At 41.8% G+C, this 17768-nt stretch overlaps 2 long non-coding RNA genes across 2 annotated transcripts; one reads left to right on the forward strand and one right to left on the reverse strand.

Moving 5' to 3' along the window:
- Positions 1–516: 516 nt before the first annotated feature.
- LOC116040747 lies at positions 517–8491 on the reverse strand. The gene is made up of 3 exons (XR_004102747.2): positions 8480–8491; positions 2116–2121; positions 517–631 (listed from the first exon to the last, which is right to left on the reverse strand). It is a non-coding gene; the product is annotated as an uncharacterized LOC116040747 (long non-coding RNA).
- On the forward strand, positions 1112–12708 carry LOC118495950. Its single transcript, XR_004898408.1, has 3 exons — positions 1112–1368; positions 4880–4884; positions 12698–12708. It is a non-coding gene; the product is annotated as an uncharacterized LOC118495950 (long non-coding RNA).
- The last annotated feature ends 5060 nt before the right edge of the window (positions 12709–17768 follow it).

A 17768-nucleotide genomic window follows, 5' to 3' on the forward strand; every position in this document is an offset into this window, starting at 1 on the left:
AGAAGCTTTTATCTAATTTCGTATAGTCGGGTAGTAAGAATTTGAAAGTTATTAAAAAATGGTCTAATAATAAAGGATTCTGCGGAAATACTATTAAATCTTCAATTTCGATGCCATATGCCAGCACAAGGTCGAGGGTGTGGTTAAAACAGTGAGTGGCCTTATGCACACTCTGACTGAAACCAATTGAATATAGTAGTGAGTTGAAAGCAATACTAAGGCTATTGCTGTCAACATCCACATGGATATTAAAATCACCTACAATAAGTACTTTGTCTGATTTAAGGATTACACATGATAAAAACTCAGAGAATTCAGATAAAAATTCAGAATACGGACCTGTAAACAACAACAAATATTGGCTGTAATGTTTTCCATGTTGGATGTTGAAGATTAAGAACAAGGCTTTCAAACGAGGTATAAACGGTTTAGGATTAATTAACAGGCTTGAATCAAATATGGCTGCAACTCCAGAGATCTAATATTTAATAGTCCACATTTAATTTTCCTATTCTGTTATATCATTGCAGTGGTAGTTTCAATTCCAATTAGGTTGTTAAGTATAGCCCCTCTTTTGTTTACCTTTGATTTAACCGATCTGAGTCGGGGGACAGACACCGTGGTTATGGGACTATGAGTGGGTGACTGCTCCAACGGAAGCACAGAGGAGCGCGTAGCACAGCACCTCTGATTACTAATATCAAACATGGGTTGTCATGGTTTATGACCGATAATAGACTTGGTCAGATTTGTTGATATGCGAGCAGCTTCGTCCAAAGTGGGATGAATGCCGTCTCTCCTAATAAGACCAGGCTTTCCCCAGAACGCCCTCCAGTTATCTACGTAGGCAACATCATTAGCTGGGCACCACTTTGACAACCAGCGGTAGAGGGATGACATGCGGCTGTACATGTCATCGCTGATCAGGTTTGGCAGGGGTCCAGAGAAAACTACTGAGTCCGACATTGTCTTTGCATATACACAAAGTGACTTAACATTAATTGTAGTGATCTCCGATTTGCGTAATCGGGTATCATTACCACCTAAGTGAAGTATAATCTTATTGTATTTACGGTTATCTTTAGCCAGCAGCTTTAAATAGGATTCCACATTGCCCAATCTGGCCCCAGACCGCAGCCGCCAACTTCACGTTTCTCAGTATAGAGCTCCCAATAACCAGAGTTGGCTTCTCAGCGGGTGTATCACTGAGTGGGGAGAAACTGTTAGATAGGCGAAGATAGGCTCCGGTTTAGCGTGACGTCGCCATGTGCGCTCCCCGGTTTAGAGCTATCGCTACGCTTCCTTCGGACAGTCACCCACTCGCCCGGCTGCTCAGGGCCTGCCGGGGGACTGCTAACAGAAGCTACAGTATGTTGGCCCGCACCAGCTACGGAGCGCTGGCTAGCTACGGAAGCATACGATTTTGATTCCATGGTGCAGAGCCGTGCCTCAAACTCACTAAAAGACGGAAATTTAACGGAATTTGTATTTCTACTGCAAAAATCATTATAGTAGTTTTCAGACTCTGCTAATCTCTACTGGATTTAAAGTGCATTTAAACACACAAGGGATTCGCAGGTAATGATGCAGCATGTCAACCAGTGTAATTTGATTTCATTGATATCACGCTCACTGTTTACTGTTCACTCGTTCCATAATGTCAACAATGTATTCACTTACTGCTGATACAAACATAACATCCAGCTGCTGCTGTTTTACACTAAAAACTAAATATGGGGTGATTTTCACTGCAAAGGATAGAAGAATACAACTTTATTGTACGCAATTATAAGCAATGTACTTGTCACCGTGGTTAGCCCAAACCGTGTTCGATCATCAAAAATGTATCTACAAAACAAAACAAATTTCAGTTTCAGCGTTGACATTTAATCTGTTTTAAATAGAGAAAAATGAAACAGTGAGGAGCAGCCACAGTGAGCTACTATGACGAGCTGCAGGCGACAGCTGCACACCTCCAACTTCTATTACTGTGTTCTGCTCTGTACTACTTGCACTTTGTACAGGATGCAATCCGATTGAGTTTGTAGTTAGTATTGACTGACTTCTTTATTAAAACAATGTGAGTTTGTTTGGCTGCACTGTCAACAGATGCACCAGCTGCTCTTCTGTTGCATTTGCTGACGAAGTAGCTGCTCAATAGTGATAAAGAAATCTATTCGGTGACGACCTTATTCTCATGACTAAAACAAGACTTAATCAAAAATATGAAATAATAACTTACATGTCAGGAAAGACTGTGGAGCCCAGTTGACATTGAACACGTACGGGTTTGGCTGCTCCGTAGCGGACAATAGATTCTAGACCATTAATGTAGCGTGAGTGAATAAGATGGGAAAATGGGGAAGGGAAAGGAAAGAAGCAAAGAGTGTAGAGCAGTGAAATGGAAAGTAAAAGACGGAAAAGAAAGGAGGAGAAAGTTTGAAGGAGAAGAAAAAGTAAGAGAGCTACAAAAGAGTGACGAAGAGCAGACAAAGAAGTTGCAATGGCTCTTTCCAAGAAAAGGAAATGTCATTTAAATGACACTATGATGAGGGAACGCCCAAGTCGGTTCACTGCACCATTTGTAATTCCTCATGTAATTCCTCAGAAGTAGTGATACATCAGTATGACTGTTAAAAAGCCCTTCTAGGGACGGGCATTGAAAATGAGCAATAGCTATAAATCCTGTGATGCTGTACATTGGAGATTTGTTGCACAAATGTCTATGTCGTAGCATCTTTCCCTATTCAAATAAACATGAAAAAGTAGCATAACGCCTCTCTAAATGCTTGTGCTGGTTAGGCAACTGTCACCACGTTCTTCAAGATGGTAGAGCCATCTTACAGTAAGAAGAATATGATCTAGCTGTGCAGGAGGGTGTCTTTGCATACCACACTATGCAACACAATCATAGGAACAGATCTATGGGCAGCACAGGCCAACTGACAAGGGAAATGTATGAGCCAAATTTGTGCTAGGACAAAATGTGATACCATAGTGGGAAATGTTTTAGCACTGGGTAGGGAACTTGACCAGGTGAAATGTGTGTCCCTGTCCACTGAAGCACAATTTTGTTGAACTAAAAGGAGAAGCAGCAGCAGAAATTGCAGGTGAGGTTCTGGTGGTTATCCAAAAGTTTAACTTGGAAAACAAAGTTGTGGTGTTCTCTGCTGACAACACAAACACCAACTTTGGAGGACTGATAGGCTGGGGAGGTTCAACGTTCATACCAAAGGTAAGAATGCCCTGCAGAAGGCTTAGGTTGTCCTGCCCACATCATTAATAACACTGCCAGAACTGTCCATATTCAGTGACACAATCAAGATGCTTGAAGGCAAAACTGACTGCAAGACGAGATGACAATTATATTCCACTTTTGGTCATGGGACTTCTGAGAGAATTAGAGAAAGATGAAGCAGTGCCCAAAGAGAGATTTCTAGACAATTCAAGACATCCCAGTCATTCTTCACTACTGCTGTGAACTATTTGCAAGCCTAAGGAAAGCACACAATCTAAAAGAAATTGCAATGTCTCCTGCTAAATAGGCAACCTCAGTGTAAAGAGATTCAGATAGCAGCAGCCACGCTGTAGGAAACATGCGCCAGTGTGGTGATTGAGGTTACTTGTCTGCAAGAGTTTCGAAAAGGCCTCATGAAGTGAAAAACTTTTTCACAGCAGTGGCACTGGTTGAGACGGCGTTAACACACACACACACACACACACACACACACACACACACACACACACACACACACACACACACACACAGACAGACTATATCAGCCACACGCTGTTGCGGCTGCTGACAATGTGGCTGAGGTCTAGGGAAACGTTGCCGATTTTATTGGCTCTGTGCCAATGCAGCATGGGCATGATATAAGCTACATGCAGATGAATGGAGCTGCTGCTAGATGACGGCGGCCGGGTGAGCAGGTGGAATAGAGAAAGAGGTTAATCTGCATGTAGAGTTACTGCCGGTGCTGCAGTGACAGAGCCGTTTGAAAAAAAGCAAAGTTTCCTATTTATCTTTCGTCCTTCTCCTGATCTAACAGAAACAACAGCTGAGGGGAGTTTGTGTCAAGCCATTGACAAAAATCCTCAGTACTGAGCTAAACTCTGCCCAATTTTTTAGCGGTCCAATCAAATGCGTTGTTTGATGTACCGCTCGAATATTTCGTTTCACTAGGACAGAAGCTAAAGGCGTTCCAACGTCCGTTTCATTAGGGCCTTTAAGGGAGGAGCAATTGAACAGATGGAAAACAATTGACACACCACTAAGTCAGAAATGGACCATGGTGGTTACCCACTTCAAAGAGAATGACATCCTACACACTAACCTGCCAAGATTAGTGACTGTTGTCTGTGCTTAGCTGGTTGTAATGCACTGTCACAACCTGGCTCAAGGGCCATGACAAAAGAGGGAGCGAGGCAACGTAAATTATCAAAAGTGATTTATTTAACAAAAGAATAAACTAAACATATCTTTGGTAATGTGCAAAGTGTGTAAACTGTAACTGAAATAAACCCAAAACAAGATGTGGCAGGCAGGATGATCAGGCCATGGTTGATGTCTGGATCGCAGTGAAGAGAGAGAGTGTAGTCTGACCAGGTGGAGCTTTATCACCTCACAGCTCACAGGTGCACCAGATCTGCAATCAACTCAAACAAAGATGGGTAAGACCAGAGAGGCATCACTCCTACAGAGAGGCCCCACCAGATCACACAAGGGCCGTCACACCTCCCCCCATAAAGTCGGTGCCCAAAGGAGCCAACGGCAAAACCAACTACCACATCCAGCAATCAGAACCGAACATTATTCAAAAAAACAAGTGTTACCAAAATCACCAAAATATAATACAGACTTATACCAAGCAGAAAGGAACCGTTGACCTCCAAATTGCGCCGGAACGATTGCTCACCCCCGTCCCATCTTGAGCAAAACCAGGTACCTGGGAAGCAAAGGAAGAGAACAGGCACACAAAAAAAACAAAAAACAAACAAACAGGGTACAAAACAAAAAAAATGTCAATATTGACCTAGAGCAGAGGGGCACGTGACAACGCATCAGCTATCACGTTGTCTACTCCTTTAATATGCCTAATCTCAAGCGCGTAGGCTTGCAAAAACAACGACCACCTCATGAGTCTCTGATTGGGACATTTAAGTGACTGCAAAAATGTCAGCGGATTGTGATCCGTATAGACAACAAGTGGCCTCCCACCAACGTACACCTCAAAATGCTGCAAAGACCAAACGAGTGCCAGCGCTTCTTTCTCTATCACCGAATAATTCAGCTGATAGCGGTTGAATTTTTTCGAAAAGAAGCTAACTGGTCTCACCAGTCCCTGACCATCCTCCTGCAGCAAAACAGCACCCGCCCCAAACAGACTTGCATCCACTTGAATCATGAACGGCTTATCAAACTGCGGCGCTACTAAAACAGGAGACGAACACAACAAAGACTTGATGTTCTCAAAGGCTTGCTGACACTCATCAGACCACAAAAACTTTGCATTAGCTTTCAACAACTCCGTCAGAGGAAAAACAACTGTAGAGAAGTTTTTACAAAAGCTCCTATAGTATCTGACTAGACCCAAAAAACGTTGTAGCTCTTTTTTAGTAGTAGGCACAGGAAAATGTTCTACTGCCCTAACTTTGGCCTGGACCGGAGCTACACGGCCCTGCCCCACTACACGTCCCAAATACGTCACAGTAGCCCTTGCAAACTCACATTTGGCCAAATTGACAGTCAGTCGCGCCTCAGACAACCTGTCAAACAATGCCCGAATGCGTTTAAGATGAGCGTGCCACGTCTCACTATATATAACGACATCATCTAGGTAAACAGAACAACCGTCTAGACCAGACACAACACGATTCATCAATCGTTGAAATGTGGCCGGAGCGTTCCTCAAACCAAACGGCATGACTCTATAAGAATAGAGTCCAGACGGTGTAACAAATGCCGAGACCTCCCGAGCACGCGCAGACAACGGAACCTGCCAATATCCCTTAAGCAAGTCAAACTTGCTAACAAACTTGGCAGAACCAACCTGATCTATACAGTCGTCCATCCGCGGCAGCGGAAAGGAATCTGGTTTAGTTACTGAGTTTACCTTTCTGAAGTCTGTACAAAACCTAGGTGATTTATCAGGCTTCGGGACCAAAATACACGGAGAGGACCAACTAGAAAATGACGGGAGAGCAATATTATTTTCCAGCATGTAAGCAACTTCAGAGTCCAGATGTTTAAGTTTCTCTGGAGACATACGGTAAAAACGCTGTTTAATTGGTTGTGCATCTCCAACATCAACATCATGTTCGATCCAATTCGTGCATGTAGGAACATCACCAAACAGACACAGATATTGCTGTATCAGACCAGACAACTCATCACGCCTAGACTCAGTTAAATGCACCAACAAACTATCAAGGTTACAAAGGGTCTCCGAATTTTTTAGACGACCATACAACAAACTGTCATCTGGTTCCGGCACTCCATCTACGCCCTGTGATCCAGACACCGAACTCACAAGCAAAACAGGATGTACCTCGTCATTCACTGACTGGCTTACATCAGCCTCACGTCCATAATAGGGTTTGAGAAGGTTGACATGACATAACTGTGTTGACTTTTTCCGACCTGGTGTAGCAATGATGTAATTGAGGTCAGACCTGCGCTCAGCAACTGTATAAGGACCAGCATATTTAGCCTGAAACGGCGAGCTCACAACAGGCAACAGAGCAAGAACTTGATCCCCCGGACTAAACTCCTGATGCCCCGCACGGCGATCATAGAAATTTTTCATCTTACTCTGTGACACTTGCAAGTTCTCCCTTGCCATTTCACCTGCAACAAACAAACGATGCCTAAAGCCATTGACATAATCAACCAAATTTCTTGGCGGATCGGCCTCCACCAAGCCATCCTTTAAAACAGCCAAGGGCCCACGCACCCTGTGTCCAAAAACCAAGTCATTAGGACTAAAACCAGTACTCTCCTGAACAGCTTCTCTTGCAGCCAGTATAAGCCAAGGAAGACCCCCCTCCCAGTCTCTATCCAGCTCCGTGCAGTATGCACGCAGGAGAGACTTCAGAGTCTGATGGAATCTTTCCAAGGCCCCCTGACTCTGTGCATGATAGGCTGATGACTGGTTATGACGGACATGCAACAACTTCAAAACTTGACCAAACATGTGCGAAGAGAAATTGGACCCCTGATCGCTCTGGATGACCTTCGGAATGCCAAAGACCGAAATAAACTGACTTAGTGCTTTCACCACCGCCTTAGTGGTAATAGCCCTCAACGGATAAGCAGCAGGATACCGAGTGCATTGACACATCACAGTTAGCAGGTACTTACAGCCAGACTTAGAGCACGGCAACGGACCCACACAGTCCACAATCAGATGCTCAAATGGTTCATTTACAACCAGAATAGGTTGTAATGGAGCAGGTCTAACAGACTGATTGGGCTTACCCGTTAGCTGACACACATGACATGTCTTAATGTATGCTGCAACATCTTTCTTCACCCGCGGCCAAAAAAAATGCTTCAAGATGTTAAGATAAGTCTTTCTCACACCAAAGTGCCCACTCTCATCATGAGCAACTTTTAAGACAAGAGGACGAAATCTAGTCGGTACCACCAACTGAATGACAGCATCTCCAACAAAGTCAGTACCCAGAGTCAACCACTTCCTAAACAACAAGCCATTTTGAACAAAATACCCACGTGCTACACTGGTAATCTCCTTAGCAGATGCAACACAATCAAACATTACCTTAAGGGAAGAGTCACTCTGCTGTTCCTGTACCAACTCAGTTAATGACACAGATAGCGGATAGTCTGACAGTGATGGAGCCAGAAACTCAACTACACCCCCATCAGGTTCCCTCACAGACTCAGCGTTACTCATAGCTCGGGTACTTACACAGGCTGAGAAAACTCTAGGCAAGTCAGCGGCAATATGGTCAACAACAGACTCAACTGGGCAAGATGTAACTACTGGCAAAGGGGGAGAATCAGCCCAAACACGGCCACCAGCCAGCCCGTTACCCAGAATGAAATGAATCCCCTCAATGGGCAACGCCGGACGCACACCAACGGCTACCTCGCCCTTCACCAGCTCACAGTCCAGGACCAACTTATGTAATGGTATGGGCAAAACAGTTAAACCCATGCCACGACTAAGGATACAGTCACCCGTATCAGTGTCTTCTGACAGCGGCAGCACAGATCCGACAATGTAGGAGTCAAAGGCCCCTGTGTCCCTCAAGATTTTTACTGGCACCCTAGCCCCACTTCCTACCAGAGACACAAAGCCATCTTTAATAAAAGGAGCATAGGCTGCCAAGACATCCGGTTCAAGCTCTGTAGCAAGCAAGTCAGATACACAGTCCACAATAACCGGCGCAGCGGCTGCCACAGGCTTAACCTTCGATACTCCAGGCTTGTTTTTAAAATGCAGGAGCGGACAATCAGCCTTCCAGTGACCCTTTTCATGACAATAGTTACAGTTAGTGTGGACAGCATCACCCCGCGATACCGCCTCCGACATTGGCACACCAGCTCTCCAAGAACGCTCACGCGTTGTAGCCCGCTCTCTAAACCCTCCTTTATGAAGCAACAAGTACTCATCTGCTGACGCAGCCGCACCCGCCGCCGTAACACACTGCTTCTCACTAACGTATGTTGCAATGTAACCAGGAAGCATATCCTTAAACTGCTCCAAAACCACAAGATCACACAGACCCTCAAAAGTAGTGACCTCCAGCGCAGCCAACCAACGTTTAAAATGACCAGTCAGGTCCCGAGCAAACTCCATATAAGTTTGACCACTACGTTTCTCCCAGGACCTGAAACGTTGGCGATATGCCTCTGGCACCAACTCATACGCTTTTAACACAGCAGATTTGATAGTCGCATAGCCTGAGCTATCCTCTGTATTCAATGATGAATAAGCTTCCTGCGCCCGTCCCGTCAGCACACATTGAAGCATCAACGCACAATCTGCATCAGGCCAACCCCTAGCCCTAGCGACACGCTCAAACAACAAGAAAAACGTATCGGGATCTTTCTCATTAAACGGTGGCAGTAGTCGTAAGTTATTAATATCAAAGGAATGCACAGCTCCAGACAACTGCCCGCTCTGAGCTCCACCGGACCCCGTACCGTCAGTCGCTAAAGATAAACGGCGCCCCTCCAGATCCAATTTGGCCTGCTCTATTTCTTGCCGAATCCTCTCTACCAGTTCAGAGAGTTCTCCCAAATGAATGATATATAGACAGCAGCAACAAATAGGTCCACTCTTCCTACCATCAAGGCCATGCTTATTGTGAAGAAGAACTTCAACCTCCCCTACCAGGAGTTCATGGAGAAGCTGGCCAAAGACAGAGCAATCCTGAGGAAAATACAATCTTTTGCGAAATACAAAGATTAGGTTGGTAGAAGTATATTATGTAGTTACCAATCTCATCATCATTTCATTTCTTTATAATAATGTATAGTCTTTTACATGTATTATAACCTCTGTTTTTAAGAGTCTTCTCTTTTGTTCTCATCACCCAGAGTACCAGGACCACTGAATTGCTGTTCAGATGGGGCGGTGCTGTCTTTGTCTTGAATGTTTTGGTAAAATAGTTGTTTTTCTCTTTCTGTTAGTGTTGTCACCGCATGTCTGACAGTTTGTTTTCTCTGTTATGGTGTGTCTGTTAAAGGCAGGGTTGCTAACAATATATACACAATGTACACTTTTTTTTATTTTTTGAGCTTTTATGGCCTTTAATTGATAGAATAGCTTGAAGACAGGAAAGGCGAGAGACAGGGGGGACGACACGCAGCAAAGGGCCGCGGGTCAGACTCAAACTCAGCCTACATGGGACGCACAAAATTCTGGGTGAGATAGAGGTCGCCCCCAATATATAGTTTTTTTATACTTTGTTTGTCTTTATACTCAAAAAGAGCGGAAAAGATCAGTAATCTGTAGCTGCTGTAATCCTGTAAAAACGCCCACCAATCACTACCTCGCAGTCCGCTTAGAAAGAACCAATGAAATGCCTCCTTGCCATGCAGCACGCCCTCTACCCCTTCCGTAAAGAGTCTGAGCTCAAAGTGCATAATTGCCAGCGGACTTGTTGCAAGTCTACTAAAGAATGGAGGAAAACTTGGCAAAAGTTGATGCTGCTGCGGTTACTTGCAACTGCCCGCCCTGCTAAAAAGGCAAACAAGGAGAATGAAGCTAAAAAAGCGGCGACTAAAAAGGGCTGCAGATACAGTTGGAGGACAAATTAGAGTAAACATTGGCATAGCTTTTCAGTGATGGCAACAGCTGACTGCGGTCCTGCCAGCCATCACTTCTCTGTGGTCAAATCAGCCAATGCTAAAATGATGGTGCACCTGTAAACTGCACATAGAGGGTCTTTATTATTTATTTATCAAAAATGTTAATGGTTAACATTACTAACTTAACTGAGTCTGGGGGAGAAGGTAGAAGCTATGGGTGCCTGAGCACCTGCCCCCTTTGCCTACGAACATCCAAAGTGCCCTTTTGAGTGGCCATTTAAAACGTTCACGTTAAAAATGAACGTGTGAATCAATTATTCGAGAATAAAAAATGTTTAAAAGTAATAATATATAAGTAAAGTTGGTAGCCTCGTCTACCTGCGCTGCTGCCGGTAGGTGACGTCATAGGCTATCAACGTGACCTTTCACATTTGCCTGCCTGCAAGAGCATCGTATTGTTGTTGTGTTAAGAGACGGTGAAAAGCAGGGTAAGATCTAGAGTTGAGCCGGATACTCGGCTGAAACGAGTATCCGGTACGGATAAAGCACTTTTGCCGAGTACGAGTATTATACGAGTAATACGAGTCAATATCTGTTCTCGGATTGAATAAAAATCCTCATTGGGTAGTTGACTGTGTCTGCGTTCTGTGATAGGCTAGTCGTCACAGCGCCCCTCCCCTACACACATACAGATTTATTGTGTTGCTGTGTCCTGCTCTGCTCACTCACACAGAACAACTCTCTGCCTCTCTCTCTCTCTCTGTCTCTCCCTCAGTCACTCAGGTTCGCGGGTCTTTTCCGTTAACGTTTAGGGTTTTTCCAGCTTCAGGTTTGTTTTTTACTTCGGTTTGTAGTACTTTCTTATTAACCAGTAGAGTTCTGGTAAACGTGGGGTTTGTTCAGACGTGGTGCTTGGTAGAATGCGACTCGCGTTGCGTCTCTGCCTGTCGGAGATTTTTTTTCTTTTTTAAACCGTCAGCTGGCTCTAGATCTCGAAAAACAGCGTCGGACTATTTGATCCGTAGAACACAGTCCCCCCCGCCCCCCTCTCTCTCTTTCTCTCTCTCTCTCTGTTACTCACTCACACACACTCACACACACACACACACACACACACCTGGTGTGGAAATAAAAAAAATAAAAAAGAACCAAAAAAAAATAAATAAATAAATCACACTGATCATAAAAAAATTAAAAGTTAAAAAAAGAAAGTTATGTTGAGAATGAAAACTCTTGTTCATTACATTTTACTTCATAATTGCAACCGCATGTGTTGTATTCATTGTTCTTGTTCTGTATATAGTTTGTTATCGTGATCAAAACCATTGATCTGAAGCTCAATGCTGATGCTGTCATGTAAATAGTTTTCTAATCAGCAATAAATATAACAATTTCTGATCAACCCATATCAATTGCATGCTTAAAATAACATACCGTTTAAAGCCCCGCCCATTTCAAGACAACCCGACCCACTTCCGGGTTAAATCCCGCCCAGTTAGGCACCGCCCAGTCCGAGTTCAGATACAGATACAGATAATTCATATGGTTAACAGATACAGATAATGCTGTACTTGCTCATCCCTAAACGTTACCTAGCTTGTTTAATAGCTTGTTGGATAGAAATGCACCCACTACAACTAACGTTAACACGGCGATAAGCCTAACGTTATGTGTGTGAACAGATATTAGGGTTAATATTGAAGATCTACAGTTGCGTTTTGCTCAATATGATGTTAAGTGGCTGATCAGTGGGTTTGCTGCAGTTAAATATATATCCTCTGTCCCAGACAAAACCGCCGTTGATTCGACGCACAACTATAAAATGGCCTTTAGATGAGATTTACACCCATGCTCCAAGTTTCACAGAATTTTTGTCATGTGACTGTTTGTCCAACAGAGTCAAACATGGCTTCCTAGTTGCGCTATGTATCGCAGAATTACATTTTTTACAGGATCTGGTGCAACAGTTTATTTCTGTTGAAATGTTAAGTGAGACATGTAGAATACATTGATTTGGATGAAATATCACTATTTTAAAGGTAGACGTAGATGTAGAAGGATATGTAATACAGTATAGGCTTTCTGTTATTAAGCACACAGTGTTCAAAATTGGCCCCTCCTCCCCAGACCTCCTCCCTCAGACCATCAAACACACAAAGATCAGTACCATGTCAATTCTATGAAGTGATTTTGGAGGGGGAAATTATGTAGTTAAACTCACTGGTTGGCTCACAAACCACCTGTTCCTCGCTCATTTTCAGGTTTTGGTGGATGACTAGTGGGGCCTGATTTGGTTGTTTGCGAAATTAAATTGATCCAGGCCTGAGGACAACTACATGCCAATATTGACACATAATCATAACATAATACAAATCTTTTGGAAACGGCTTGCACTCAAAACTTTTAATTTAGTACAGTATGGTAACATTAAAGTTTTGAGTACACTAAACATAAAATAAATGTGTCACATGAGTGTTATCTGAAAGGAAATTTATGTCAGTTTAACATAATTTTTTTAGTCATGCAACAAAAATAATTAGTGTTTCCTTAACATATAATTCTACGTTATATTAACATAGAATGATCAGGTTACTTAATGTGTATTTATATGTTAATTAAACACAAAAAGTGATGTGTCATAACTTGTTCATTTTATGTACAAACAACAATTAAAACAACATAACCACATCTATAGCGGAGATAGCATGAGTGTTTGGGTGTGGCCACCCAAGGGCCCCATGCAAAATAGGGGCCACTCTAAAGCCACTGATCTTGCATCACTTTACACAAAAAGACCACTAGTAAAGTGACACACCGCAGCTCAAAGTCTAATGCTGCAATACTCCAGCTGTTCTTATCAAACGTAACAGTCACTTAACTCATGGTTACAAATGTAAATCAGCACAACAATGACAATTACCAGGCAACAAAAATTCTAAGCAGACACGTTTAATAAACGGAATTCATAAAGTTACATTTGTATTTTGAACAAACTGCAAACTTTTCAGCAAATTTTAACACAACTCTATTTACCGCCATGCATCATGCAGTACGCAGATCGGGGTTGGGCTAAATGTGGGCGGAGCTAAACGTTTGACTTTTGAAAAGTACTTTCTATTTCATTTTGAGAAGAGTGAAATGCCAAATTCACAATGTTTTTAGTGTGTAAATTGAACACTTTTTAAACATTTTGTTCAACGAGAAAGTAACTGCTTGTCAAATGAACGTTAAACAACTGAGTAGATATTTTTACACCAATTTGTAAGTTCAAACAACTAATAAAATGTAAACCTAATGCACGGATTCTATGTTGTCCATTGAGCTTAACAATATATGCCATTTTAACATTTAAATTTAATGTATCAAATTAAACATTATAACACAAATTTTATGTGTCCCTTCTATTCAAATATTTTAAGTTAGACAAACAAAGAAATGGAAGTTGTTCTCAAACTTTAAATTAAACGTTGCTTTGACTAGTTAAAAATTAATTATATGTACTAAAAAATAATATGTTGGTAAAAAACACAAAACATTGTGGCAGTTTCATGTTAAAACAGCACACAATGTTTGTGTTCAGCATAACTCTGGAACTTATGTTGTAATTATGTGTTTTTGTTGTGTTAAGTGAACACAATATTTTCATTTTGTTGAACATGAAAGTGACCGCTTGTCATATGAACATAAAAACATTGAGTACATATTTTGACAACCATTTTTTAGGTTTACTTAACTATAAAAATATATGCTAAGTGCACAGTATATGTGTTGTTAATTGGCCTTGAACTAATTATGTGATTTAAGTAGAATGAACTCAAAAGTCAAAAATTGTTGACTTAACATAAAAAAATTATGTCAACCTCACATGGGATGATTTTTTTGTGTCAAATGAACATAACGTTTTTATGTTGTTTTGACAATCCTGAACGTTTGTGTGGACGCAACATTAAAATTTTGTGTCATGGATGGATTGGGGTTTACAGGTCAGCCTCATATGACAAACATCATCTAATCAACAGGAAATTTACAATTATTGTTGCCACTTGATATTGAGAAACAAAATACATGTCCCATGCTATACTGTAGCCATGCCCCTTTACTTCAGCCACTAATGTAGGCGAGGGCCCGTCCATTGTAATTCTGGTTGTGTTTTTTTTTTTTTTACTGTATTAGATTTTCTTCACCCATCAGTACCCAGCACCAGTTCTGAAAAACCTCATTAGACCTCATTATATTTCAAATTACATTATAGTTCAAGTTGTGACAAGTGTGTAAAATGGTTATGTCATACAGCTCATTAACAGGGTGGCTACAATTCCTTATTAGGCCAAATGCATATAATATTATGTAAAGTCTAATCCTTAGAAAAGTAAGTAAGTAAAGTTTGTTTAAATAGCACTTATCACAGACAGTCACAAAGTGCTTCACAGGCCAAATAAATACTATAAAATGAAACGCTAATCAGTAAAAATGACAATAAATCCCAATAAATCACATATGCATAAAAGCAAAATAATACAGTCAACAATGTGGCGCCTGACTAAAAGGATGCGTCTTTAGCTGCTTTAAAAAAAAACATAAATCAACAGAGGCCGCCGCTCTTAAATCATGATGCAACCCGTTCCACAGTCTAGGAGCCGTTTTAGTTTTCAGCTTTGTATGGGGAACAGCCAGTAAGCCCTGATCTGAGGACCTCAAAAATCTGCTGAGAACATCAGGCTGCGGCATATCACTAATGAAAGTTGGTGCCTGACCATTGATGGCTCTGTATATAATTACAAGAATCTCAAACTGGATCCTGAATTTAGGGACCCAACATGGTCAAGGACTCGATTGGAACGTGCTGACGTTTACGGTAAGCGTATTATCTCATTTCCGGTGCTTCCGTGTCAAAGACGCTAGTTTGCTGCTCCAGCTAAACTTATTCAACGCTGTTTTATTGTTTAATTTAGCAACTAATTGCCTGGATTAAATTTAAACTACTACTACTACTAGTTATACTCAAGCACCTCTCTTACAGCGACTGCCTCGCTGTTGTTTAAACGCTGTTAGCCAGTTTAGCAATGGCTTATTCCTCTCCCTCTCCTGCTCTCTCTATTTCCGCTATTCCTCTGCCTCCTTTAGTGATAATGATACATGTAATAAATGTAGTTTATTCGCTGCTCTGGAGGCGAGGCTTAGTGAGTTTGAGGCACGGCTCCGCACCATGGAATCTAAATTGTATGCTTCCTTAGCTAGCCAGCGCTCCATAGCTGGTGCGGGCCAACATACTGTAGCTTCTGTTAACAGTCCCCTGGCAGGCCCCGAGCAGCCGGGTGAGTGGGTGACTGTCTGAAGGGAGTGTAGCTGTACTTCTGTACTTCCGTTGGAGCACTCGCCCACTCATAATTCCATAACCACGGTGTCTGTCCCCCGACTCAAATCAGTTAAATCAAAGGTAAACATAAGAGGAGCTATACTTAAGAACCTAATTGGAATTAAAACCACCACTGCAATGATAGAACAGAATAGGAAAATTAGATGTGTACTATTAAATATTAGATCTCTGTCTTCTAAAGCAGTACTAGTCAACAATTTGATATCAGATAATCAAATTGATCTATTCTGTCTTACCGAAACATGGCTGTGCCATGACAAATAGGTTAGTCTAAATGAATCCACTCCTCCCAGTCATATTAATACTCATATTCCTCGGGGCTCTGGCCGAGGAGGGGGAGTTGCAGCCATCTCTGACTCAAGCCTGTTAATTAATCCTAAACTAAATTATAACTCATTTGAAAGCCTTGTTCTTAATCTTTTACATCCAACATGGAAAACATTATAGCCAATTATATTTGTTGTTGTTTACCGAGCTCCAGGTCTGTATTCTGAATTTTCATCTGAATCGTCTGAATTTATATCAAGTCTAGTCCTTAGAACAGACAACATAATTATTGTAGACGTTGACAACAATAGCCTTAGTATTGCTTTCAACTCACTACTAGATTCAATTGGTTTCAGTCAGTGTGCATAAGGCCACTTACTGTTTTAACCACACCCTCGACCTTGTGCTGGCATATGGCATGGAAATTGAAGATTTAATAGTATTTCCGCAGAATCCTTTATTATCAGACCATTAAAGTGCTCATATTATGCTCATTTTCAGGTTCATAATTGTATTTAGAGGTTGTACCAGAGTAGGTGTATGTGGTTTAATTTTCATAAAACACCATATATTTGTTGTACTGCACATTGCTGCAGCTCCTCTTTTCACCCTGTGTGTTGAGCGCTCTGTTTTAGCTACAGAGTGAGGCATCTCACTTCTGTACCATCTTTGTTGGGAGTCGCACATGCACAGTAAGTACGGCTAGCTAGTCAGTTGCAGAGTATGAGGGAGTGCCATGCTAGCAGCTAGGCGAGCATTATAACGTGTGTTACAAAGTGACGCACGTTCGTCACGAGAGTAAAGGCTGGACTACAATAGAGCTTTTTGGAGCAGTTTGTGAACAGTGTTTTCTCTGGAAGATGGTCCCTTTGGGGTGAACTTTTAGCTTTTTCACTTTGTAAACCTATAACATGCACAAAAAGATATATAACACAATAAAGAAAAGGGGAAAAGCCAAAAAGCATAATATGAGCACTTTAATAACTTTCAAATACTTACTACCCGACTATGCAAAATTAGATAAAAGCTTCTACACTAGATGCCTATCTGACAGTGCTATAGCTAAATTTAAGGAAGGTATTTCAACAGCATTTAATTAAATGCAGTGCCTGAATATAACAGAGTTCTCTTATGTTAACTTATGTCCCTTCCTAATTGATAATTTTGTAGACGGTGCTACAGCCTCACTACGGACGACTTTAGACTCTGTTGCTCCTCTCACAAAGAAGAAGATGACGCAAAGGAAACTACCACCTTGGTATAACTCCCAAACTTGCAAGTTAAAACAAACCTCGCGAAAACTTTAGATCTTGTTTAGACTGGCAAGATAGTCTGAAAACATATAGCAAGGCCCTCAGAAATGCCAGAACAGCCTATTACTCATCAGTAATAGAAGAAAATAAGAACAACCCAAGGTTTCTTTTCAGCACTGTAGCCAGGCTGACAGAGTCACAGCTCTATTTGAGCCATCTAGTCCTATAGCTCTGAGTAGTGACGACTTCATGAGCTTCTTTAATGATAAAATTATAACAATTACGGATAAAATTCATCACCTTTTGCCCTCAACCTCTAACGGTTCACCTTTAAATGCAGGACTGCTAGAAAGAACGACAAGACCTGACATAAACTTACACTGCTTTTATCCTATAGACCTTCACCAATTAACACTAAAGATTTCTACAGCTAAGCCATATACCTGTCTCTTAAACCCTATCCCAACTAGGCTACTTAAAGAAGCTTTACCCTTGGTTAACACCAACACTTACAATATTCTCAATGCTTCGGTTAACATTTAGGGACCCTCATTATGCTACCGTTGAAGTTTGGTGATATTTTGAG

This window comes from Sander lucioperca, chromosome 9 (assembly GCF_008315115.2).
Source record: "Sander lucioperca isolate FBNREF2018 chromosome 9, SLUC_FBN_1.2, whole genome shotgun sequence".
Taxonomy (NCBI): Eukaryota; Metazoa; Chordata; class Actinopteri; order Perciformes; family Percidae; genus Sander; species Sander lucioperca.